Source organism: Amblyraja radiata, unplaced genomic scaffold, assembly GCF_010909765.2.
Source record: "Amblyraja radiata isolate CabotCenter1 unplaced genomic scaffold, sAmbRad1.1.pri S79, whole genome shotgun sequence".
NCBI classification, from domain to species: domain Eukaryota; kingdom Metazoa; phylum Chordata; class Chondrichthyes; order Rajiformes; family Rajidae; genus Amblyraja; species Amblyraja radiata.
In genome coordinates, this window is record NW_022630169.1 from 502,815 (window position 1) to 527,567 (window position 24,753).

Here is a 24,753-nt window from a genome sequence, read left to right on the forward strand (position 1 = left end):
CATTGTTAAAGTTTATAGAGCCAATCCAAAGCAAGTACGTGATGAATGGTGTGTGAATAATTGGCCTACTCCTGCACCTTTATTCTTCTATGTTTCTAAACAGCAAATGTAAACTTTCTTTATTAACAATAAGTGATGCAGAGAAAGGGGAGTTTAGAATGGTTGTCACCCAGCACGGAAACAGGCCCTTCAGCCCAACTTGCCCCATGCCCACCAACATGTCCCATCTATACTAGTCACAGAGTCACGGAAACAGGCTCTTCAGCCCAACTTGCCCCATGCCCACCAACTTGTCCCATCTACACCAGTCACAGAGGCACCCAGCACAGAAACAGGCCCTTCAGCCCAACTTGCCCACACCGGCCAACATTGCCCCATCTACACTAGTCCCACATGCCCGTGTTTATAATAATAATAATAAATTTTATATTTAATGGGCGCCTTTCATACAAAATCTCAAGGACACATTACATAGTAAACATATAATCGGAATATAACAATAAGGACATCACAGAGACACAAATTAAAAACAGGATTCAATCCAAAAACAGAAAATCAAAAACACAGTGTGAAGAGGGAGCAGCGGCAACCAAATCGTGCCAGCGTCCACTCTCTCTTCACGGCAGCCATCTTGGACACAGACATACAAGACTACAAATAGACAAAAAAAATCATCCCCCCACAGTGGGTAGCACTGTGGAGGAAGGCACAATGTCCAGTCCCCACCCCATGTTCACCCCAAAGTCAGGCCTATTGAGGCCACCGCAATTGCCTCTACGGAGGCCCGATGTTCCTGGCCGTTCTCACCGGGTGGTCTTGCCCCGGCGTCGGGAGAGTCCTTGGCCCATATCGCTCCAAACCTGTCCTATCCATGTATCTGTCCAAGTATTGTGATAGTCCCAGCCTCAACTACCTCCTCCGGCAGCTCGTTGTATACACCCACCACCCTTAGATTAACATTCTCAATGTGAACAATTTGTGAACCAGCGAGCTGGTGTGGAATAAAAATTGGAATCATGGATAGAAAAATAACAAAAAAAGGGTTTGGCACGGTGGTGCAGCGGTAGAGTTCCTGCCTCACAGCTCAAGAGAATCGGGTTCCATCCTGACTACGGGTGCTGTCTGTACAAAGTTTGTACGTTCTCTCCATGACCTGCGTGGGTTTTCTCCGGGTGCCCCGGTTTCATCCCACACTCCAAAGACGTGCGGGGTTTGTAGGTTAATTGCTTTTGGTAATTCAGTAATTGTAAAACTGTCCCTAGTGTACGGGGGCGATCGTTGGTCTGTACGGACTCTGGCCGAAGGGCCTGTTTCCGGGCTGTATCTCTAAACTAAACTAAAAATATTTTTCCACGAGTGGGAGAGTCTAGGACTAGAGGGCACAGCCTCAGAATTAAAGGGCGTTCCTTTAGGAAGGAGATAAGGAGGAATTTATTTCGCCAGAGGGTGGTGAATATGTGGGATTCATTGCCACACACGGTGATGGAGGCCACAAGTCAGTGGATATATTTAAGGCTGAGATAGATAGATTCTTGATTAGTGCGGGTGTCAGGGGTTATGGGCAGGAGAATGGGGTTGGGAGGGAGAGATAGATCAGCTGTGATTGAATGGTAGAGTAGGCTCGATGGGCCGAATGGCCTAATTCTGATTCTGTGTGCTATGGTCGTCTCTGACTTAAGGACATGTAAGCAGCCACTTTGGGCAATTATTGTTCCACAGACAACTACTGCCCCAGGTGGATATCATGATGTGTGCAACAACATTGATCGGCCACTGGTGAATGTGATTATTGGCTTTATTGAAGCTGTTTAGAAAATTGGCAATTGTATAAAAGGGGAAGTTGTGGGAGTGTCTGTGTGCAGTCGTCCTGAGCTGTGGATGGGAACAGTGGTCCTGAGTTATGGATGGGAGCAGTGGTCCTGAGCTATGGATGGGAGCAGTGGTCATGAGCTATGGATGGGAGCAGTGGTCAGGGCAGAGACAGGGAGTCTTCCCTTGTGTCTGATGTGGATCTATATCTCCAGGGCATGAGGTCGGTGAGAACACTACAGCTTTCTACTGAATTGTGTTTGCTTCTTTGATTAATTCTGCTGACTTTTCCTTTTAATTGTTGTCATTTGAAGTGTCCAGGGGTTTTAATGATTATTTTTTTCTGGTGCAACTGGAATTGTGTTGTTTCTGTGTTGTATCTCCAAACTAAAAGGATGTTTCCACTAGTGGGAGAGTCTCGCACCAGAGGGCACAGTGTCAGAATAAAAGGATGTAACTTTACTAAAGTGATGATACCCTAACCTTATCACAACTGAATATGGCTGCTGTAAATGTAGAAACAAAGACCTGTAGATGCAGGCTTATACCAAAGATAGACACATTACTGGAGTAACGCAATGGGTCAGGCAGCATCTCTGGAGAAATAAGAGATTTTGGGATGAAATAGAAGAAAGGTTCTTACCCAAAATATCACCCATCCTTTTCCTCCAGAGATGGTGCCTGACCTGCTGAGTTTCTCCAGCACTCTTATCATGGTCTCCTCTATATCCCACAGCTCTGCTCTTACTCCCCATCCCCCTACTCGTAACAGGACAGAGTCCCCCATGTCCCCCATTGCAGGTACAGATTCCCTTCTACTATAGATGAGGCTCGTATCATGGTCTCCTCTATATCCCACAGCTCTGCTCTTACTGCCCACCCCCCTACATGTAACAAGGACAGAGCCTCCCATTTCCTCACCTTCCACCTTGCCAGCCGTCACATACAACAGATAATCCTCCAACATTTCGCCACCTCCAACGGGATCCCAACATTGGCCTCATCTTCCCATTCTCCAATTTCAGTGGTTTCTCCCTCTTTCCCCTTCCCAGCTCTCCCACAGCCGAATGTCTCTGCCTTTTCCTTTCTTAGCTCGATCCCAACATCAGTCTGAAGAAGGGTTTTGACCTGAAACGTCGCCTATTCCTTCTCTCCATAGATGCTGCCTGACCTGGTGAGTTACTGCAGTGCAGCGGATCATCACATGGTGGGAGTGTTGACCACAAATTGGAACGACCTGTTGTGTGATTTCACTGCACATTGGGAGTTGCTGTCTACCAATTAGATGTTGTGCTCTTTACTGCAGAATGGTTCTTTATTGCTCTGTGACTTTTTTTCCTTTCCCTGTAATGCACCCATTGCTCATATGCCAAACTTAGTAAAAGCCCTGAAACCAGGGAAGATTTGGCATGAAAATCTAGGAACTGCAGGGGCTGGTTTGAAAAAAAGAAGAAGAAAAAAAGACACAAAGTTGTGGAGTAACTCAGTGGGGCATGCAGCATCTGTGGTGAACATGGTGACGCTTCACAGAATTAAATATTAATAATTAAGTAATAACAACGAAATAGTAATAACAACTAACTAGTCCTTTCTTGTACGCTCATCTCTCAAACAGTCCCATATTCCCTTCTATCCCTTCCACCCATCCCTCCTAGTTTCATATTTCTCCAGGCATTGTCCACATGTCCAAGTGTTTTTACCTTGAGGACTAGAATCTTCTCACCCAGGACTGTCCGACCCACTGAGTTACTCCCGCAATGTGTCTAATTGTAGAGATGGATGTTGGAACATTTCAAACATTAAAATGTTAATTTGATTTTTCAGCATCAAGTCTACCTGGATTTGGTCTTTATGGATGTCATAGGAAGATAAGGTACGTATTTCTAACTCTTCAGTTTAATGGGATAAATGTGTTAAATTATTGATAGCTTTTTCAAATGTGTTTCTTCAACGTCGAGGTGCTCGCAGTCTCTGGTAGAGACCGATGTCGGGAAGCTCCAAAGAACGCGAAAGGTTCGACTAGAACCCGAGTGAGCTGGGATTCAACCCCCCGATGCAGGACCCCCGACACGGACGTACCGACCGCCGGCTACGGGAGTCAAGATCGTCCTGTCAACGGAAGGCTCGAGGCCCCAGACCACGGGAGACCAAAGAAGGGAAGAGTTTGAACTTTGTGTCTGTTGCTTTTTATTGGTATGAGTGTATGTTAAATGAAATTCCTCGTGTTGCAAATCATACTTTTTTTTTTGCAACACGAGCCACCCCATGCTTGAATCGTGAGTAAATGCACAGTGCTGGAGGAACTTGGTGGGTTTGACAACCCTGAACGATTGGACAGATGACTAATCGGGTCCGGAGCTCTCAGTCTGAAATACGGGGGAGAGCTGGAAATTAGGTGGGGGTTGGGCACTGCCAAACAGGAAATGGGTGGATTACAGGTGGGTGGGCGATGGGCAAATGGATGGAGTAAGTGCCAAAGGCTGAAGGTGAAGGTGATCAAACATGTTGGATAAGGACAAGAACTGTGAAATGTAAAACCACGGTGAGGTGGGGTTGGAAGGGAAATATGGGACAGTTGAGAGATGAGCATACTTCCCTTCATTAACTAAGTAATAACTAAATAACAATAACTAAATAACAATAACTAAATAACAACTAAGTAATAATAAATAAATACAAATAAATAGCAATAACTAAGTAATACCAACTAACTAGTCCTTTCTTGTACGCTCATCTCTCAAACAGTCCCATATTCCCTTCTATCCCTTCCACCCATCCCTCCTAGTTTCATATTTCTCCAGGCATTGTCCACATGTCCAAGTGTTTTTACCTTGAGGACTATAATCTTCTCACACAGGACTGTCCGACCCACTGAGTTACTCACGCACTTTGTCTAATTGTAGAGACGGACGTTGGAACATTTCAAACATCAAAATGTTAATTTCATTTTTCAGCATCAAGTCTACCTGGATTTGGTCTTTATGGATGTCACTGGAAGATAAGGTACGTATTTCTAACCCTCTTCAGATTAATGTGATAAATGTGTTCAATTATTGATGGCTTTTCCAAATGTGTTTCTTCAACATCGAGGAGCTCGCAGTCTCTGTTAAAGGGCTTTCTCATTGTGCGACCTGAAGCAAGACCTAACAAGATTTAACATCGTGGGAACCTTCTGCGATAGCAGTACGGCATTCGTGGACCACCGAGGACCTCCGTGGCGCTAACGGCAGGTAGTCGTGTGACTTGGTAAGGTCGGGAGAAAATTCAAACATTTTTGAATTTCTCCAAGAGTGTCTTGAGCAGCGTTGCAACATTGTATGGACGCAGATGCCAGTGCGATATCCGTGCGATATCCGTAATGACACTTGCGAATACCGTGGGAACTCCTGCGAACGGTAAACCCGGAAGCTTGACAGAAGGGACATAAGGTGAGTAAAAGAGGTGGTCTCAATATCGCCAATGGACCATGTGTCCATCGAGGACGTCCCACCTAATTGTCATTGTTTGATAATCTTTTTCACAGTAAGACTTGCAGAGATGCCTCTCAGAAAATCGCAAAGAAAGGGGTCAAAGAAAGTCGGAAAGTTTTTAGCCATGCAGGTAAATGAGGAGGAAACTCAGCAAGCGAGACAGGTGGAGAGGCAAGAGGAGATGCCAGAGATACCACTGCCTGTGGGCTCCTTGGAGCAGGGAGAGGGTGATCAGGGTGTATTTGAGATTGCCTCCCCAGTAGCTGTTGCCTCCACAATATTCTCAGCAGACGAGAACATAAAGGTTAGATGGCAGAAGGTAAAGCCATATAACTTCAACAGGGAACAAGAGGGTGAACTGGTGGAGTGGTACCAATTCAATGAGATTCTCTATGACAAATCCAGAGAGGATTATAGAAATAGGGAGAGAAAGCGCAACCTGCTGGAGACGAAGGCTGCTGAGTATCCCCGGTGCTCATGTGAGTAACTATAACAATATATTAGTTTATGTACAGGAGAACAATTTAATGTTATCCATGATTTTAAAACATACAATGCTACAGATGTAAAAGTGCTGTTTTTGCAGTCACCTTTAATTTATCTTATAAGTCTGTCTGTTCCCTGCAGCTGCAATGTAAAAGTAGTGGCAGACAGCTTTTACACCCTCTTCGTTTGAAGTGGGAATCATGTCTCTTTTAGAGCCATAAAATAAATTATGCATGAGGTCCCAAATTATTCTTTAACTCATTAAAGAGCTCGGGTGAAATTCTGACAAAGTTTTTGAATGCACTTTTATCCTCTTCGCCCAGCACATTAAGCAGTTGCTCATATTGTCCTAATTGAGGTCTCCGTTGAAACATGGGCTTAACCCAGTGAGACTTCCTCTTAATTATTTTTTTAATTAATCTCACCCTTCTGCCTTCACGCAAGCGTTTTCGATGCACATGTTGCGCTAATGCATACAGCACGTCAATGAAAATAACAACCAGCCTGTACTCGAACCAACTTTGTATAGGCATGTCTGCAAATGAGACAATTCTACGAACGGAGGATATTTATATAGCGTGTGAAAAAAAAGTGACATCATTTGTTCCACGTGATTAACTACACTACAGTCCACGATGTTCATTCACGATTAACGGGAAAGATCGGGAGACGGACAAGTCAGTCGCACAAATGACAGAATTGCCGAGTACCGTGGGAACTCTTTATCGCGGGAACACGTTATCGTGCGGAACTCGTGCTGGACCACGACCACTTCACTCGGGTGACATCTTGCTTCAGGTCGCACCGTGAGAACTCGCCATTAGAGACCGATGTCGGGAAGCGCCAAAGAACGCGAAAGGTTCGACTAGACCCCGAGTGAGCTGGGATTCAACCCCCCGATGCAGGACCCCCGACACGGACGGCCCGACCGCCGGCTACGGGAGACAAGATCGTGCCGTCAACGGAAGGCTCGAGGCCCCAGACCGCGGGAAACCAACGAAGGGAAGAGTTTGAACTTTGTGTTCTGTTGCTTTTTATTGGTATGAGTGTATGATAAATGAAATTCCTCGTGTTGCAAATCATTCTTTTTTTTTTGCAACACGAGCCACCCCATGCTTGAATCGTGAGTAGATACACAGTGCTGGAGGAACTTGGTGGGTTTGACAACCTCTGAAGTATTGGACAGATGACTAATCGGGTCAGGAGCTCTCGGTCTGAAATACGGGGGAGAGCTGGAAATGAGGTGGGGGTTGGGCACTGCCTGACAAGTGGTGGGTGGGTTACAGGTGAGTGGGTGATGGGCAAATGGATGGAGTAAGTGCCAAAGGCTGAAGGTGAAAGTGATCAAACATGTTGGATAAGGACAAGAACTGTGAAATGTAAAACCAGGGCGAGGTGGGGTTGGAAGGTAAAAGTGAAATATGGGACGGTTGAGAGATGAGCATACTTCCCTTCATTAACTAAGCAATAATTAAATAACAATAATTAAATAACAATAATTAAATAACAAACTAAATAACAATAACTAAGTAATAATAACTAAATAATAAGTAAATACAACTAAATAGTAAAAACTAAGTAATATCATCTAGTCCTTTCTTGTACGCTCATCTCTCAAACAGTCCCATATTCCCTCTATCCCTTCCACCCATCTCTCCTACTTTCATATTTCCGTTCTCTCCTTATTTGGCATTTTGTCCCTTTCACATTGAGCCCTTGGCACTCACTCCATCCATTTGCTCATCACTCCTCACATGTACCACCTATTTCCTTGCTGGCTTTGTCCTGCGTGCCTCTGCCTCTTTTCACTCTCTTTCATCAGTCTGAGGAAGGTTGCTGACCTGCGGTGTCATCTGTCCATTCCACTTGCAGTCAGGCAGATTGTGCCTGAACTGCTGAATGCCTCCAGCACTTTGTCTTTGGCCAGAGCCATGTTCCCTGGTTGTAGTTGGCTCCTGTTACAGGGGAAGTAGTGTTTAGTATTGTGGCTAAGTCTCACTTTTATTAATGCTGCCCTTCCAAGTACTGTAGTTTTTGCAGTTGGTTTAAATCTCTGATTTGGATACATCTGCAGTGGTACCATTTCCTAATCCACCTTCCTCTGTAGGAGTGAGCAATTCCTGTTACTTTCCACCCAGAGTCTCCAAAGACTAGTTATATGCTGGTAGAAATATCTGCTGGGGTTGGACAATCTCCTCCCAATCTGCCAATGTTAGCATGTGCTGGGGCAAACTTCTTCCCCATCACTGTTAATTTCATTTGTCGCTGATTTAATTCAAAGGATGTTTTCACATAAAGCAATGGGTGTGTGTTCACTAGATATTCTGAGCGCCCTGTATACTCCTGTTGGTGTACAGGCATTGACGCCCATGGTATACAGCAGCAGGTGGCAGTTACAGAACTGTGTTTGGTTTAGCTGGGGTGTTGCTGAGCCATTTGATTAAGTCAATGCATTCTGATCCTTGCAGGATTCACTGCTGTGGTTACATGCAGTGGGACTTCCTGGAGATATTTCTCCAAGCACTGTCCGCGTGTTTGGGTGTTCATTTTGCAGAAAATATAATTTTGTCACCCGGTGCTCTGTTTATTGCACTGCTGCGGGTTTCTAATTGTGGTCGAGGCACCAAGAAGAACCTGTGGTGCCCATCCAAAATATGTCCAAACATCTCCATTGCCTGATAGATGGGCTGTCAACTTGGTGATCCAAGTGTGTGTTAGTGGTTAAAGGTGTAAAACAATGTTGGGAGGAATCAAACTATCAGTGATTGTTGTAGCGCCGAACTGTTGTATCGCCGAACTGTTGTATCGCCGAACTGTTGTATCGGGTTTAGAGTCGTTAGGGTTTAGAGTCGTTAGGGTTAGGGTCAGTGTTTAGGGGTTAGGGTTTAAGGGTTAGGGTCAGGGTTAGGGTTTTAGGGTTAGGATTAGGTTGTGATTTATCGGACAGTGGGACAACATGCCCTCTGGTGCTTAGTGATCTCGCCCTGGAGATTCCTTTTCACTGTGTACTGTCACTTGGTATCTGGCCCACGGTCTCATCACCCTTGTCCAAATCTCTTTGCCTTACACTTGCCCTTCTATAGATTTGTGGGAGTCAGTCAGGATCCACCCAAGGTTTGAGTTTGTCCATCCTGTTCGTGGCCCAAAGGGGTATAATTTCGGAAGCTCTGCGCCTCTGAAGTGGTCTATTATTGACTTAATGGATCGATAAAATATGTGTAGGTCCCCCTGCACTTGTTCCTTGTGGGATTTGGGAGTAAGGTCGATGGTGAGGCCTCTGTTCAGTACACTCTCTTGGGTTTTGGTCAGGGAGAATGTCTGAGAAAGGTTGAAGATTGTTTTCCCTAATTGTAGGGCCTGCCTCTCTTGGCATGGTGTGCCTAACAGTTTAAATGCTGCATCCACTCTCTGATCATGGCTCGGGCTGTGGGTTCTGTCCAGTGGACGTGGTCTGGGACTACTTTAAACTGGCCGGTGGGAATAGTGGGAATGTGTTTCTTGGTCTGTATGTAGTCATTAAGTTGCTGAGTGTGTCCTGCTCTGATGCTGGGAGTGACATGTTGAAGTTGATCCTAGGGATCCATATACTTGCATTAGGGAATTTACGACTGGCCATCTTGATTAGTGTTTGGAGTTGTTTGATGGCTGTCTGTGGTCTTTGTGTTTTATTATTAATGCCAAACGAGAGAATGACTTTTTGAGTTTCTGGGCATTGGCCCAATTAGCGAAGAATGGAAGTTCCGTGTATGAATTTTGCCCCTGGGAAAGAGATCTAATTCTCATCGGTTAGGGTTTTTAAGGGGTAGGTTGATGTTCCTCCCTTTCTGGGTGGCGCTTCCCATGTGCTCGGTCCTAGGACCGGTCACTTTGGTTGGGCTCTACCTGTTCTTTGTTTGGACTGGTCGGTCCACTTCCATTGTTTGTAATGTTACCAAATGTATCTGGTATCTTGTATCATTTGCTGCTTGTGTTTTCAGCATCTCTTGATCAATAAATGTCCAAATTCCTCTTGTCCACTATCATGTTTTGCAAGTCCTTAAGTTATGTATGTGCTCTGCCAACCTGTTTGTAGTCTGTGTGGCGTCAAAGGCTCTTCTGGGTAGGGGGTCCTGGCTGGGATAGGGGTGGGTATGGTGTTGTGGACGTGTCAGGGTCTCTTCCCTCTCTTTTGTAGCCTGTCTGGTTTATGGGGGAGTTTTGGTAGATTCTTCGTATACTAGCTGCTGGGGGGGGGGGGTCTCTGGGTTCGGGTGTATTTTTTTGGGGTTGTTTGGCGGGGATTCAGTGGGGTCTGTTGTAAGATTTAGGTTGGGGGGGGGGAAGAATTTGGGGGGATGTTTTGGGTTGTTCGGGGTGTTTTGTTATGGTGATTCAATGGGGTCTGCTGTTAGGGTTAGGTTGTAGAGCGGGGAGGGGGGTTTATCAGTTGTTTGGGGGGATGTTTTGGTTTGTTTGGGGGTGTTTTTAGGGTTGTTTGGGGTGATTCGGTGGGGTCTGCTGTTAGGTTTAGGTTGTAGGGTGGGGGGGTTTAGTTGTTTGGGGGCTATTTTGGGTTGTAGGTTCTTCGTATACTGGCTGCTAGGGGGGTCTCTGGGTTTGGGTGTATTTTTGGGGGGTTTTGGTGGGGATTCAGTGGGGTCCTGTTGTAAGGTTTAAGTTGTGGGGGGGAGGAATTGGGGGGCATGTTTGGGTTGTTCGGGGGTTTTATTAGGGTTTGGGGTGATTCAGTGGTGTCTGCTGTTAGGTTTAGGTTGTAGGGAGGGGGGGGTTGTTAGTTGTTTGAGGGGGCTGTTTTGGGTTGTTTGGGGTGTTTTCCTTGTTGTTTGGGGTGTTTCAGTGGGGTCTGCCGGGGCAGCTATCCGTGGTTTGGGTTAGGGTTATCATGGGGTGAGCTGTGTTTATCCTAACCTGTCTGACCCTCATTTGACTCCCTCTCTGGTTCTCCCTGCCTCCCTATCCTAGTTTTATAGTGTCCCTCACTTCCATCCTATGATTATTAGAGTCCATTCTATATAGGTTGGTACTGTTATTCTCCATCACCCCCACCCCCCTTGGATTGGGTTTCACCCTCCTGACTCCGTCTGTACCTTGTTTTGCCGCCTGGTCCCTCTGCGGTTTTGATTTGCCTGAGTGATGAAGCCCGTGTCACTGTAAAGGTTAGGTTGTGATTTATCGGACAGTGGGAAACATGCCCTCTGGTGCTTATCGATCTCCTCCTGGGGATTCCTTTTCACCATGTACTGTCACTTGGTATTTGGCCCACGGTTTCATCACCCTTGTCCAAATCTACTTGCCTTACACTTGCCCTTCCATAGATTTGTGGGAGTCAGTCAGGATCCACCCTAGGTTTGAGTTTATGCAAGGTTTAGGCCATTAGGCTCTTTCGTCTGTAGCGCTTCAATCCATAGTCTCTCTGCTCTCTTCCGTCTCCCTATTGTCCAATTATGTTTGTTTCAGGCCCATGATCTCCAGGGACTGGATCCCATGTTGCTGGAAGTGTCTGCTAATGGGTATGGATTGGTCCCCCCTTGTGATGTTGCTGATGTGTCCTGTCAGTCTCACTCTGATGCTGTTGCCTGTTTCGCCTATGTACAGTAAGTTGCACTCTTTACATCTAATTGCATACACCACATTCTTTTGCTCACATGTTATCCTCTGCGCTATCTGGCCTCTCTTCCCTGTTACACTGTTCTCTATATTTTTGGCTATTACTAAGTGGGTGCAGGCCCCACACCGTCTCTGCCCACAGCCTGGGGCTGTGTGTAGACTTGTACTGACCAGGATGTCCTTCAGATTTTTAGGCCCTCTTGTATGCTGACATTACCTTGTACCCTTTAGTGTGGCAAATCCCCTTTGGAATTGTTCAAACCGGCCCTTGACTATTTTGTGAGCCTGGACAGCCATGTTGCCATACCTTGTTATAGTGGCAAGTTCAATGTCGTCCCCGGCCTAGGTCTGGGCGCTTGTTTGCTTTTTAGAAAATCTGACTTAATGTGTCTTAATTTACGTTTGCAGTAACCCCTCTGTCTGAGGGCGGTGAAGAGGGCGCTTGTGGCCTGGTTGAAATCATCCTCCCTAGTACATATACGGTGGAAGCGGGTCAGTTGTGACTTAACGACACCCCTGAAGGTGTGTTTTGGGTGGTGGCTCGTGGTGTGTAGGAGGGTGTGTGTGTCTGTGGGTTTGAAGAAGACTTTGGTAGCTAGTTTGTGGTCTTGGGTATCTGATGGTAGTTTAAAGACAGTGGTGTCGAGGAAGTCCACCCTCTGCTGGCTGGTCACGGCCCTTACCTTGATGGATGGGTGATGGGCATTGAGTATGTCAATAAACTCCTGTAGTTCCCCCTCTGAGTGTGTCCACACTCCCCAAATGTCATCTAGGAATCTGTAGTAGCACATTGGACGCTTCGGCATTTGTGGAAAACTGTCTCCTCCCATTCTGCCATGTATATGTTGGCATAAGCTGGGGCAAACTTCTTCCCCATTGCTGTACCTTTGACTTGTAAATAGAACTCCCGTTTAAATTCAAAGTCATTCTTAGTCAAACCCAGATCCAGTAGTTTAATTAGGGCCTCGTTGGTCTCTCTGGGTCAGGATTTCTCTGTAGGATGTTTTTAACTGCCTGTATCCCCCTGTCTGTCTCTATGTTTGTGTACAGGCTTTCCACATCCATGGTGAAGAGTATTGCGTTGGGTGGTTATGTTGAGGGAGTTAACTATCGGGTGAAGTGGTAGGTGTCTCTGATGTAGCTGGGATGTTGTTGTCCCAACGGGTTAAGGTAGTGGTCAATGTATTCTGCTACCCCATAGGATTCGCTACTGCAATCTGATACTAGGGCCTACCTGGTGGTATTTCTCCAGGCACTGTCCACGTGTCTGGGTTTTTGTGTATCTTTGGGAGCATGTAGAATTTCCTCGCCCTGGTTGTGCTCGCCTGTCAAGTATTCTACTTGTTTGGCTAGGATGTATCCTGATCTCTTAAGCTCCTCCAAAATGTCCCTATTTCCTTTTGTGTTTCTTATATATGGGCTCATCTAACTAGTGTAGTGTTCTATCTTGTTCAGTTGTCTATGTGCCTCGAAGAGGGTACTGTTGTCTGTCCACGATGACTATACTAGCTCCCTTGTCTGCGGTTTGATCACTATCTCGTGTTCTCCTTCAGCTCTGGGTGTCGGGTAACTTCAGCCAGCCGCTTCCCTGGACCCTTCCTTCTGTGTTGCTGAAATTCATCCTGTGAGTTACTATCTGTGTCTAAAGTCCTCTGGTGCTGCGTGCAGGCCCTACGTGCTGGTCTGACCCTCTGTGCATGGGACCCCGTGTGTTGGAATGGAAAGGGAAGGTGTTGCAGTACCGGACATGTTTACCTGTGGCACCGCGGTCGTGACGTCCCTTCCGGCGGGTCGCTGTGGTCGGTTCGGTCTCGTCCCGGGAGGGTCCTGCGCTCGGCCGTGGTCTCTGGGAGAGAGGGCCGTGGGTGCCCTGGCGTGAGCAAGAGGCTCCGGTAGATAAGGGAGGACGTGCTGGGGGAATCAGAGAGTGCGGGTCGTGTCCAGTCTGCCAACCACGTCCCGGTCGCGGACCGGAAGTGGGCCTGGGTCTCGCGGACCGTGGAGCGCGGCTGGACCTGGGCCTGGTCCTGTTGCTGGGGTCGCAACACCACAATCTGGGGGCTAGTAGGTAGACGCACCGGGGTGTGGGGGGGGTTATGTCGGGGCTGGCGGTAGCGCAGGCGTGGGTGGCGCGGCCGCGGGGAGCGGGGGCCACGGGGAACGGAGCGGGGTGCGCTCGGGATGGGGCGTGATGTGGCCCAAGCCGTGCGGGGCCGCTCGATCTGGTTTCCTGTGAAATGGTAAACAAGTCTTGCGGGATATGTACCGCTACATTAGATATTACCGCCGCTGGCCTGGGGGTCTGGAAATCCCGCAAGCTGCTGCGCTGTTCCGGCCCAGTCTCTGAGGTCAGGTTCAAAACTCGATGTCTAAGGTCCTCCATTCTGATTTTAAATTTATCTCCCAAATTTCTCTTATTCCAGATTAGGGCCTTGGTGACAGCCTCCTGCACACGATCAGTGGGCTGGCCCTGGCGGTATTCATCATCCAAATATTCCAGACTGTTTTGGTAATGTTCAATTAAAATTTGCCTAGTGTGATTAGCCCAGGTTTCAGCATTAGAAGCCAATTTCTTAATGTTTCCTGGGTGGGATTTGCTGGTTTCACAAAGTGTGTTAATATATTTGCTTGCCTAGTGAGACCCCTGGGGGGTGTATTCCGTCCTTTTAGAACTCCTAGATGGTGTAGAGCCTGGGCCATTTTATAAATAACTCTCACCGCAACTGCAAAGGAATCCCTCGGTCTCGGTGGATTCCTGCGCTGGTTGCAATTCCCCCCATTACTGTTGTTAAGCAATCTCCCTTCCCCCTCTCCCCTCTGCATGTTACAACTCATTTCTGGTTTAGTAGATTATGCTGCAATGCTAACACAGTCAAATCTAAGCATCAATTATCTCTAGTGTCGTAAGGTTAAACACCAAGGTGCTCACCAAATCTTTGGTTCTTTCCAGCTCGCGGAGACCGCTTGCCGAACTCTTCCCGACTGGGCAACGATTTTCCAGTTTCGCTATCTCTGTAGCTTCTTCAGGGAAAGAGATCTAATTCTCATCGGTTAGGGTTTTTAAGGGGTAGGTTGATGTTCCTCCCTTTCTGGGTGGAGCTTCCCATGTGCTCGGTCCTAGGACCGGTCACTTTGGTTGGGCTCTACCTGTTCTTTGTTTGGACTGGTCGGTCCACTTCCATTGTTTGTAATGTTACCAAATGTATCTGGTATCTTGTATCATTTGCTGCTAGTGTTTTCAGCCTCTCTTGATCAATAAATGTCCAAATTCCTCTTGTCCACTATCATGTTTTGCAAGTCCTTAAGTTATGTATGTGCTCTGCCAACCTGTTTGTAGTCTGTGTGGCGTCAAAGGCTCTTCTGGGTAGGGGGTCCTGGCTGGGATAGGGGTGGGTATGGTGTTGTGGACGTGTCAGGGTCTCTTCCCTCTCTTTTGTAGCCTGTCTGGTTTATGGGGGAGTTTGGTAGGTTCTTCGTATACTAGCTGCTGGGGGGGGGGGGGGGGTTTCTCTGGGTTCGGGTGTATTTTTTTGGGGTTGTTTGGTGGGGATTCAGTGGGGTCTGTTGTAAGGTTTAGGTTGGGGGGGGGGGAAAGAATTTGGGGGGATGTTTTGGGTTGTTCGGGGTGTTTTGTTATGGTGATTCAATTGGGGTCTGCTGTTAGGGTTAGGTTGTAGGGCGGGGGGGGGGGGGTTTTCAGTTGTTTGGGTGGATGTTTTGGTTTGTTTGGGGGTGTTTTTAGGGCTGTTTGGGGTGATTCGGTGGGGTCTGCTGTTAGGTTTGGGGTGGGGGGGTTGTTATCAGTCGTATGGGGAGGGGATTGTTTTGGGTTATTCGGGGTGTTTTATTAGGGTTGGGGTGATTCAGTGGTGTCTGCTGTTAGGTTTAGGTTGTAGGGTTGGGGGGGGTTTGGTTGTTTTGGGGGCTGTTTTGGGTTGTTTGGGGTGTAGGTCCTTCGTATACTGGGCTGCTGGCGGGGGGGCTTTGGGTTTGGGTGTATTTTTTGGGGTGGTTTGGTGGGGATTCAGTGGGGTCTGTGGTAAGGTTTAAGTTGGGGGGGGGGGGAAGGAATTGGGGGGGATGTTTGGGTGTTCGGGGCGTTTTGTTAGGGTGATTCCAATGGGGTCTGCTGTTAGAGTTAGGTTGTAGGTGGGGGGGGTTATCATTTGTTTGGGGGATGTTTTGGGTTGTTCGGGGTGTTTTATTAGGGTTTGGGGTGATTCGTGGTGTCTGCTGTTAGGTTTAGGCTAGGTAGGGTTAGGGTAGGGTTAGGGTTAGGGTAGGGTTAGGGTTAGGGTTAGGCTTACAGCGTTAGGGGGTTAGGGTTAGGGTTATTTATCGGACAGTGGGAAACATGCCCTCTGATGCTTATCGATCTCCTCCGGGGGATTCCTTTTCACCATGTACTGTCACTTGGTATTTGGCCCACGGTTTCATCACCCTTGTCCAAATCTACTTGCCGTACACTTGCCCTTCCATAGATTTGTGGGAGTCAGTCAGGATCCACCCTAGGTTTGAGTTTATGCAAGGTTTAGGCCATAGGCACTTCGTCTGTAGCGCTTCAATCCATAGTCTCTCTGCTCTCTTCCGTCTCCCTATTGTCCAATTATGTTTGTTTCCAGCCATGATCTCCAGGGACTGGATCCCATGTTGCTGGAAGTGTCTGCTAATGGGTATGGATTGGTCCCCCCTTGTGATGTTGCTGATGTGTCCTGTCAGTCTCACTCTGATGCTGTTGCCTGTCTCGCCTATGTACAGTAAGTTGCACTCTTTACATCTAATTGCATACACCACATTCTTTTGCTCACAGGTTATCCTCTGCGCTATCTGGCCTCTCTTCCCTGTTACACTGTTCTCTATATTTTGGCTATTACTAAGTGGGTGCAGGCCCCACACCGTCTCTGCCCACAGTCTGGGGCTGTGTGTAGACTTGTACTGACCAGGATGTCCTTCAGATTTTTAGCCCTCTTGTATGCTGACATTACCTTGTACCCCTTTAGTGTGGCAATCCCTTTGGAATTGTTCAAACCGGCCCTTGACTATTTTGTGAGCCTGGACAGCCATGTTGCCATACCTTGTTATTATTGGCAAGTTCAATGTCGTCCCCGGCCTAGGTCTGGGCGCTTGTTTGCTTTTTAGAAAATCTGACTTAATGTGTCTTAATTTACGTTTGCAGTAACCCCTCTGTCTGAGGGCGGTGAAGAGGGTGCTTGTGGCCTGGTTGAAATCCTCCTCCCTAGTACATATACGGTGGAAGCGGGTCAGTTGTGACTTAACGATACCCCTGAAGGTGTGTTTTGGGTGGTGGCTCGTGGTGTGTAGGAGGGTGTGTGTGTCTGTGGGTTTGAAGAAGACTTTGGTAGCTAGTTTGTGGTCTTGGGTATCTGATGGTAGTTTAAAGACAGTGGTGTCGAGGAAGTCCACCCTCTGCTGGCTGGTCACGGCCTTTACATGATGGATGGGTGATGGGCATTGAGTATGTCAATAAACTCCTGTAGTTCCCCCTCTGAGTGTGTCCACACTCCCCAAATGTCATCTAGGAATCTGTAGTAGCACATTGGACGCTTCGGACATTTGTGGAAAACTGTCTCCTCCCATTCTGCATGTATATGTTGGCATAAGCTGGGGCAAACTTCTTCCCCATTGCTGTACCTTTGACTTGTAAATAGAACTCCCCGTTAAATTCAAAGTCATTCTTAGTCAAACCCAGATCCAGTAGTTTAATTAGGGCCTCGTCTGGTCTCTCTGGGTCAGGATTTCTCTGTAGGATGTTTTAACTGCCTGTATCCCCCTGTCTGTCTCTATGTTTGTGTACAGGCTTTCCACATCCATGGTGAAGAGTATTGCGTTGGGTGGTATGTTGAGGGAGTTAACTATTCGGGTGAAGTGGTAGGTGTCTCTGATGTAGCTGGGATGTTGTTGTCCCACGGGTTAAGGTAGTGGTCAATGTATTCTGCTACCCCATAGGATTCGCTACTGCAATCTGATACTATGGGCCTACCTGGTGGTATTTCTCCAGGCACTGTCCACGTGTCTGGGTTTTTGTGTATCTTTGGGAGCATGTAGAATTTCCTCGCCCTGGGTTGTGCTCCTGTCAAGTATTCTACTTGTTTGGCTAGGATGTATCCTGATCTCTTAAGCTCCTCCAAAATGTCCCCTATTTCCTTTTGTGTTTCTTATATATGGGCTCATCTAACTTAGTGTAGTGTTCTATCTTGTTCAGTTGTCTATGTGCCTCGAAGAGGTACTGTTGTCTGTCCACGATGACTATACTGCCTCCCCTTGTCTGCCGGTTTGATCACTATCTCGTTGTTCTCCTTCAGCTCTGAGTGTCGGGGTAACTTCAGCCAGTCGCTTCCCTGGAACCTTCCTTCTGTGCTGCTGAAATTCATCCTGTGAGTTACTATCAGGTGTCTAAAGTCCTCTGGTGCTGCGTGCAGGCCCTACGTGCTGGTCTGACCCTCTGTGCTGGGACCCCGTGTGTTGGAATGGAAAGGGAAGGTGTTGCAGTACCGGACATGTTTACCTGTGGCACCGCGGTCGTGACGTCCCTTCCGGCGGTCGCTGTGGTCGGTTCGGTCTCGTCCCGGGAGGGTCTGCGCTCGGCCCGTGGTCTCTGGGAGAGGGCCGTGGGTGCCCTGGCGTGAGCAGAGGCTCCGGTAGATAAGGGAGGACGTGCTGGGGGAATCAGAGAGTGCGGGTCGTGTCCAGTCTGCCAACCACGTCCCGGTCGCGGACCGGAAGTGGGCCGGGGGCTCGCGGACCGGGGAGCGCGGCTGGACCTGGGCCTGGTCCTGTTGCTGGGGTCGCAACACCACAATCTGGGGGCTAGTAGGTAGACGCACCGGGGTGGTGGGGGGGGGTTATGTCGGGGCTGGCGGTAGCGCAGGCGTGGGTGGCGCGGCCGCGGGGAGCGGGGCCACGGGGAACGGAGCGGGGTGCGCTCGGGATGGGGCGTGATGTGGCCCAAGCCGTGCGGGGCCGCTCGATCTGGTTTTCCTGTGAAATGGTAAACAAGTCTTGCGGGATATGTACCGCTACATTAGATATTACCGCCGCTGGCCTGGGGGTCTGGAAATCCCGCAAGCTGCTGCGCTGTTCCGGCCCAGTCTCTGAGGTCAGGTTCAAAACTCGATGTCTAAGGTCCTCCATTCTGATTTTAAATTTATCTCCCAATTTCTCTTATTCCAGATTAGGGCCTTGGTGACAGCCTCCTGCACACGATCAGTGGGCTGGCCCTGGCGGTATTCATCATCCAAATATTCCAGACTGTTTTGGTAATGTTCAATTAAAATTTGCCTAGTGTGTTTAGCCCAGGTTTCAGCATTAGAAGCCAATTTCTTTAATGTTTCCTGGGTGGGATTTGCTGGTTTCACAAAGTGTGTTAATATATTTGCTTGCCTAGTGAGACCCCTGGGGGGTGTATTCCGTCCTTTTAGAACTCCTAGATGGTGTAGAGCCTGGGCCATTTTATAAATAACTCTCACCGCAACTGCAAAGGAATCCCTCGGTCTCGGTGGATTCCTGCGCTGGTTGCAATTCCCCCCATTACTGTTGTTAAGCAATCTCCCTTCCCCCTCTCCCCTCTGCATGTTACAACTCATTTCTGGTTTAGTAGATTATGCTGCAATGCTAACACAGTCAAATCTAAGCATCAATTATCTCTAGTGTCGTACGGTTAAACACCAAGGTGCTCACCAAATCTTTGGTTCTTTCCAGCTCGCGGAGACCGCTTGCCGAACTCTTCCCGACTGGGCAACGATTTTCCAGTTTCGCTATCTCTGTAGCTTCTTCAGGGAAAGAGATCTAATTCTCATCGGTTAGGGTTTTTAAGGGGTAGGTTGATGTTCCTCCCTTTCTGGGTGGAGCTTCCCATGTGCTCGGTCCTAGGACCGGTCACTTTGGTTGGGCTCTACCTGTTCTTTGTTTGGACTGGTCGGTCCACTTCCATTGTTTGTAATGTTACCAAATGTATCTGGTATCTTGTATCATTTGCTGCTAGTGTTTTCAGCCTCTCTTGATCAATAAATGTCCAAATTCCTCTTGTCCACTATCATGTTTTGCAAGTCCTTAAGTTATGTATGTGCTCTGCCAACCTGTTTGTAGTCTGTGTGGCGTCAAAGGCTCTTCTGGGTAGGGGGTCCTGGCTGGGATAGGGGTGGGTATGGTGTTGTGGACGTGTCAGGGGTCTCTACCCTCTCTTTTGTAGCCTGTCTGGTTTATGGGGGAGTTTGGTAGGTTCTTCGTATACTAGCTGCTGGGGGGGGGGGGGGTTTCTCTGGGTTCGGGTGTATTTTTTTGGGGTTGTTTGGTGGGGATTCAGTGGTCTGTTGTAAGGTTTAGGTTGGGGGGGGGGGAAGAATTTGGGGGGATGTTTTGGGTTGTTCGGGGTGTTTGTTATGGTGATTCAATGGGGTCTGCTGTTAGGGTTAGGTTGTAGGGCGGGGGGGGGGGGTTTATCAGTTGTTTGGGGGGATGTTTGGTTTGTTGGGGGGTGTTTTTAGGGCTGTTTGGGGTGATTCGGTGGGGTCTGCTATTAGGTTTGGGGTGGGGGGGGTTTGTTATCAGTCGTATGGGGGGGATGTTTTGGGTTATTCGGGGTGTTTTATTAGGGTTTGGGGTGATTCAGTGGTGTCTGCTGTTAGGTTTAGGTTGTAGGGTTGGGGGGGTTTTGGTATTTTGGGGGCTGTTGGGGGTGTGGGGGTGTGGTATTTGTATACTGGCTGCTGGCGGGGTGGCTTGGGTTGGGTGTTTTTTTGGGGGTTTGGTGGGATTCAGTGGGGTCTGTTGTAAGGTTTTAAGTTGTGGGGGGAGGAATTGGGGGGGGTGTTTTGGGTTGTTCGGGGTGTTTTTTAGGGTTGGGGGTGATTCATGTGGGTCTGCTGTTAGGTTAGGTTGTAGGGTGGGGGGGTTTTATCATTGTTTGGGGGGGCTGTTTGGGTGTTTTGGGGGTGTTTTTTGTGTTTGGGTGTTTCAGGGGGTGTCTGATATTGGTTTGTTATATGGGGTAGGGTAGGTCTGCAGGGTTAGGGTTATAGGTTGATAGAGGGTTAGGGTTGGGTTCGGTGGTTGGGTTTCAGCTCGTTAGGCGTTAGCGTTAGGGTTGAGGTTTAGGGTTAGGTTGTGATTTATCGGACAGTGGGAAACATGCCCTCTGGTGCTTATCGATCTCCTCCTGGGGATTCCTTTTCACCATGTACTGTCACTTGGTATTTGGCCCACGGTTTCATCACCCTTGCCCAAATCTACTTGCCTTACACTTGCCCTTCCATAGATTTGTGGGAGTCAGTCAGGATCCACCCTAGGTTTGAGTTTATGCAAGGTTTAGGCCATTAGGCTCTTTCGTCTGTAGCGCTTCAATCCATAGTCTCTCTGCTCTCTTCCGTCTCCCTATTGTCCAATTTATGTTTGTTTCCAGGCCCATGATCTCCAGGGACTGGATCCCATGTTGCTGGAAGTGTCTGCTAATGGGTATGGATTGGTCCCCCCTTGTGATGTTGCTGATGTGTCCTGTCAGTCTCACTCTGATGCTGTTGCCTGTCTCGCCTATGTACAGTAAGTTGCACTCTTTACATCTAATTGCATACACCACATTCTTTTGCTCACAGGTTATCCTCTGCGCTATCTGGCCTCTCTTCCCTGTTACACTGTTCTCTATATTTTTGGCTATTACTAAGTGGGTGCAGGCCCCACACCGTCTCTGCCCACAGTCTGGGGCTGTGTGTAGACTTGTACTGACCAGGATGTCCTTCAGATTTTTAGCCCTCTTGTATGCTGACATTACCTTGTACCCCTTTAGTGTGGCAAATCCCCTTTGGAATTGTTCAAACCGGCCCTTGACTATTTTGTGAGCCTGGACAGCCATGTTGCCATACCTTGTTATTAGTGGCAAGTTCAATGTCGTCCCCGGCCTAGGTCTGGGCGCTTGTTTGCTTTTTAGAAAATCTGACTTAATGTGTCTTAATTTACGTTTGCAGTAACCCCTCTGTCTGAGGGCGGTGAAGAGGGTGCTTGTGGCCTGGTTGAAATCCTCCTCCCTAGTACATATACGGTGGAAGCGGGTCAGTTGTGACTTAACGATACCCCTGAAGGTGTGTTTTGGGTGGTGGCTCGTGGTGTGTAGGAGGGTGTGTGTGTCTGTGGGTTTGAAGAAGACTTTGGTAGCTAGTTTGTGGTCTTGGGTATCTGATGGTAGTTTAAAGACAGTGGTGTCGAGGAAGTCCACCCTCTGCTGGCTGGTCACGGCCTTTACCTTGATGGATGGGTGATGGGCATTGAGTATGTCAATAAACTCCTGTAGTTCCCCCTCTGAGTGTGTCCACACTCCCCAAATGTCATCTAGGAATCTGTAGTAGCACATTGGACGCTTCGGACATTTGTGGAAAACTGTCTCCTCCCATTCTGCCATGTATATGTTGGCATAAGCTGGGGCAAACTTCTTCCCCATTGCTGTACCTTTGACTTGTAAATAGAACTCCCCGTTAAATTCAAAGTCATTCTTAGTCAAACCCAGATCCAGTAGTTTAATTAGGGCCTCGTCTGGTCTCTCTGGGTCAGGATTTCTCTGTAGGATGTTTTTAACTGCCTGTATCCCCCTGTCTGTCTCTATGTTTGTGTACAGGCTTTCCACATCCATGGTGAAGAGTATTGCGTTGGGTGGTATGTTGAGGGAGTTAACTATTCGGGTGAAGTGGTAGGTGTCTCTGATGTAGCTGGGATGTTGTTGTCCCAACGGGTTAAGGTAGTGGTCAATGTATTCTGCTACCCCATAGGATTCGCTACTGCAATCTGATACTATGGGCCTACCTGGTGGTATTTCTCCAGGCACTGTCCACGTGTCTGGGTTTTTGTGTATCTTTGGGAGCATGTAGAATTTCCTCGCCCTGGGTTGTGCTCCTGTCAAGTATTCTACTTGTTTGGCTAGGATGTATCCTGATCTCTTAAGCTCCTCCAAAATGTCCCCTATTTCCTTTTGTGTTTCTTTATATATGGGCTCATCTAACTTAGTGTAGTGTTCTATCTTGTTCAGTTGTCTATGTGCCTCGAAGAGGTACTGTTGTCTGTCCATGATGACTATACTGCTCCCCTTGTCTGCCGGTTTGATCACTATCTCGTTGTTCTCCTTCAGCTCTGTCAAGGCCTGCCTCTCTTTTCTGGTGATGTTAGACTTATCTTTCGTTGTAGGCATATCCTCAATGGCTGATGCTGTCTCTGTTATAAATTCTGTTATCTCCCTCGGGACATCCTCGTCGTCTGGGGACCATCCTGTGAGTGGCCTGAAGGGTATGGTTTCGGCAGGTTCTGCGTCACTGAAGTAGTGTATTAACTTAATGGATCGATAGAATCTGTGTAGGTCACCCTGCACTTGTTCCTTGTGGGTTTTGGGAGTAGGGACGAAGGTGAGGCCTCTGTTCAGTACCCTCTCTTGGGTTTCGGTAAGGGAAAATGTCCGAGAAAGGTTGACAATTGTTTTCCCTAGTTGTGGGCCCTGCCTCTCTTGGCATGATGTCTCTAACAGTTTAAATGCTTCATCCACTCTCTGACCATGGTTCTGCCTGTGGGTTCTGTCCAGTGGACGTGGTCTGGGAGAACTTTAAACTGGCTGGTGGGAATTGTGGGAATGTGTTTCTTGGTGTGTATGTAGTCATTAACTTGTCTGAGTGTGTCCTGCTCTGATGCTGGGAGCGACAGGCTGAAGTTGATCATAGGGATCCATATGCTGGCATTAGGGAATTTACGACTGGCCATCCTGATTAGTGCTTGGAGTTGTTTGATGGCAGTCTGTGGTCTTTGTTCCTTATTATTAATGCCAAATGAGAGAATGACTTTTTGAGTTTCTGGACATTGGCTCAATTTGTCCAGAATGGAAGTTCCATGAATGAATTTAGCTCCTGGGTAGCTGTCCAATTGTATGTTATTGTTGGAGAATTTGGGGATCTTGGAAATGTTGGAATCTCCAATTATTAAAATAGGTTTACTGGGTTGTAGTTTCCAGGTAACATTTTTGTGACTTGTGTTTGGGTGTCGGGTAACTTCAGCCAGTCGCTTCCCTGGACCATTCCTTCTGTGCTGCTGGAATTCATCCTGTGAGTTACTACATGTGTCTAAAGTCCTCTGGTGCTGCGTGCAGGCCCTACGTGCTGGTCTGACCCTCTGTGCTGGGACCCCGTGTGCTGGAATGGAAAGGGAAGGTGTTGCAGTACCGGACATGTTTACCTGTGGCACCGCGGTCGTGACATCCCTTCCGGCGGTCGCTGTGGTCGGTTCGGTCTCGTCCCGGGAGGGTCTGCGCTCGGCCCGTGGTCTCTGGGAGAGAGGGCCGTGGGTGCCCTGGCGTGAGCAGAGGCTCCGGTAGATAAGGGAGGACGTGCTGGGGGAATCAGAGAGTGCGGGTCGTGTCCAGTCTGCCAACCACGTCCCGGTCGCGGACCGGAAGTGGGCCGGGGGCTCGCGGACCGGGGAGCGCGGCTGGACCTGGGCCTGGTCCTGTTGCTGGGGTCGCAACACCACAATCTGGGGGCTAGTAGGTAGACGCACCGGGGTGGTGGGGGGGGTTATGTCGGGGCTGGCGGTAGCGCAGGCGTGGGTGGCGCGGCCGCGGGGAGCGGGGCCACGGGGAACGGAGCGGGGTGCGCTCGGGATGGGGCGTGATGTAGCCCAAGCCGTGCGGGGCCGCTCGATCTGGTTTTCCTGTGAAATGGTAAACAAGTCTTGCGGGATATGTACCGCTACATTAGATATTACCGCCGCTGGCCTGGGGGTCTGGAAATCCCGCAAGCTGCTGCGCTGTTCCGGCCCAGTCTCTGAGGTCAGGTTCAAAACTCGATGTCTAAGGTCCTCCATTCTGATTTTAAATTTATCTCCCAAATTTCTCTTATTCCAGATTAGGGCCTTGGTGACAGCCTCCTGCACACGATCAGTGGGCTGGCCCTGGCGGTATTCATCATCCAAATATTCCAGACTGTTTTGGTAATGTTCAATTAAAATTTGCCTAGTGTGTTTAGCCCAGGTTTCAGCATTAGAAGCCAATTTCTTTAATGTTTCCTGGGTGGGATTTGCTGGTTTCACAAAGTGTGTTAATATATTTGCTTGCCTAGTGAGACCCCTGGGGGGTGTATTCCGTCCTTTTAGAACTCCTAGATGGTGTAGAGCCTGGGCCATTTTATAAATAACTCTCACCGCAACTGCAAAGGAATCCCTCGGTCTCGGTGGATTCCTGCGCTGGTTGCAATTCCCCCCATTACTGTTGTTAAGCAATCTCCCTTCCCCCTCTCCCCTCTGCATGTTACAACTCATTTCTGGTTTAGTAGATTATGCTGCAATGCTAACACAGTCAAATCTAAGCATCAATTATCTCTAGTGTCGTACGGTTAAACACCAA

At 48.3% G+C, this 24,753-nt stretch overlaps 2 long non-coding RNA genes across 2 annotated transcripts in view; both read left to right on the forward strand.

The window, feature by feature from the left end:
- The first annotated feature begins 13,676 nt into the window (after positions 1 to 13,676).
- On the forward strand, positions 13,677 to 20,886 carry LOC116969558. Its single transcript, XR_004410832.1, has 5 exons — positions 13,677 to 13,881; positions 14,323 to 14,439; positions 18,569 to 18,649; positions 19,092 to 19,208; positions 20,791 to 20,886. It is a non-coding gene; the product is annotated as an uncharacterized LOC116969558 (long non-coding RNA).
- Positions 20,887 to 24,095: 3,209 nt separating this feature from the next.
- Positions 24,096 to 24,753, forward strand: part of LOC116969559 — a 1,945-nt gene continuing 1,287 nt past the window's right edge. Inside the window, exon 1 of the long non-coding RNA XR_004410833.1 lies at positions 24,096 to 24,341. This is a non-coding gene — a long non-coding RNA (uncharacterized LOC116969559). The remainder of the gene's footprint in view (positions 24,342 to 24,753) is intronic.